The sequence below is a fragment of the Microtus pennsylvanicus genome, chromosome 5 (assembly GCF_037038515.1).
Source record: "Microtus pennsylvanicus isolate mMicPen1 chromosome 5, mMicPen1.hap1, whole genome shotgun sequence".
Classification (NCBI taxonomy): domain Eukaryota; kingdom Metazoa; phylum Chordata; class Mammalia; order Rodentia; family Cricetidae; genus Microtus; species Microtus pennsylvanicus.
In genome coordinates, this window is record NC_134583.1 from 51,574,477 (window position 1) to 51,576,530 (window position 2,054).

General features: G+C 41.9%; 1 pseudogene; it reads right to left on the reverse strand.

The window, feature by feature from the left end:
* Nucleotides 1–637: 637 nt before the first annotated feature.
* Nucleotides 638–1,319, reverse strand: LOC142850930 (activated RNA polymerase II transcriptional coactivator p15 pseudogene; annotated as a pseudogene).
* Nucleotides 1,320–2,054: the final 735 nt, after the last annotated feature.

A 2,054-nucleotide genomic window follows, 5' to 3' on the forward strand; every position in this document is an offset into this window, starting at 1 on the left:
CTCTGCTTGCTTCTAGCAAACAGAGCCCACCTGAGAAAATGCTGCTACTATGAAGCCGTGCTTACCTCTGTTCTTCTGTGTCTAGAATTCCTTCCCAAGCTCTCTCAGGTTTTATGTGGATGTAGCTGGCCCACGTTGGCACACCATTTTGAAGGTGAACTGTGTCTAGATTTAGTATTAGCTCTGGGAGAGTGAGGCCTGTGGCCTGAATTTTACACAGAGAACTGTGGAGACAGCTGAAGCCTTGGTTGCTACTGTTAAGCTGACAAAGCTGGTAGTCATCAAACAGCATCAAGTTCTAAGAAGGATAAATTTTACCTGAGTTAGCGATTGAAAATGATAGAGACTTGCTTGCTGGCTACCTAGATAGCTGCCTCAGGGTCTTCCATGGTCACTGGAGACACAGGTCTCATCAGTCTTCGGCAGCAGTTCCTCTGTGGTGTTGAGGCTCCCATCTTCAGCCCACAGGCCTAGGCATTCCAGACCCCAGAAGGTCCAACAGACATCTTGTGCAGTATTGACTTGTGGGAGGACCAGTCTACCTTTGTCTAGGCAACTCAAGGCAGTCAATTCCCCAGTGTCCTGTTTTGTCTACTGTCTAAAGAGGGTCTTGGCAGTAGTTGAGGTAAAAGGCAGGTTTTTTTTTTTGTAACAATCTGGCTTTATTTTACACTAGGTAGGGGGGCACAAAGCAATCCTCTTTAATAAAGTTGACATTTAGCTTCACTCAGAACATTTTAATAATGCACATTAAAAAAAATTATTCACTTTACAAATTGTTCTGAAATCCAAATATACAACAGCTTGGAAAACAACATTTAGAAAGCAAAAGCCAATGTAAAAAGACAGATCGAAACAACTACAACAGTACAGTTTGATATGGCTCAGATTTTACAGCTTTCTTACTGCATCATCTAGGTCAGAAATCTGTTCCTTCAGCTGGCTCCATTGCTCCATGTTTAAAGAAATACCTTTTCTCCCTGGTTTCATTTCACCTTCTGAGTCCATCCAATATTCTCTAATATCAATTAGAATTTTTCCTTTAAAGTCCCGAACACTGACGTATCTCATCTTCCCAATCTGAAACATGTTATCATCTCTGCTGCTGCTACTCTGCTTGGAAGATGCCAACGCTCTAGAAGTCTCACCAGGCTTTTGCTTCTTCACAGGCTTTTCTGAAACCACTTGCTTTTTCCTCTTTAACTTTTTTTCAACCTCACTGTCAGAATCACTGCCTGAAGAGCTTGAAGAAACGAGTTCCTTTGATTTAGGCATTGCTCCGCTCCTGCCGTCCAACAGCCTCTAGCTCGCTCGCTCCCTCGCTCACTCCAGACTCGAAAGGCAGGTTTTGCTTGGTGACTGGGGTTGTGACTTTTGAAGCAAGTCCCAAGTGAAGATTCCTCTGTGACCATTCATCTCCTTTGGGCTGGCATGTCTCTATATTATGAAAAAGCTTTTTAATTAAACATTTTAAATCCCATATTCTCAGATCTCTGTGCAGTTGAGGACTGTCTGCTCTTAGGTATATCTGAATAGACAGACTTTGTTTTTAATTACTTGCTTAAGCTTAACTTTAAGAGCATATATAAATTCAGATTGTTTAGGTATCATCAAATAGGAATATCTTGGTCTCTGGTGTTTAGCTGTGGTCCTGAGATATACAGCATAAATCCATAGAAAGCAGCACCAAGTTTGTATCAAACTAAGACTGTCTCCTGAGAAGGCAAGGAAAAGTGATAAGGGAGAGATCCCCAGGGCCACTGGGAACATGAGAAAAGGGGACTGTGCATTAGGGTGTGGCCCATGGGCAGGCACTGAGGGAGCACAGAGGCCATCGCTGCCCAAATGCCCAACCCTGGGAAGAGGAGCTTCTCTGGGGACCAGTAATTTCATTATATAGTATATATCTTATTTATCAAATATCTAATTTATCAAACACATGTTGTCACTTATTTAAATTCTCTAGAAGCTTGATGTTGAACATTTGGCAAAGATATAAATACTTAGGTGTAAATCTCTAAGTCAGCTTTTGTTAATCTGGATAGATCCTCATA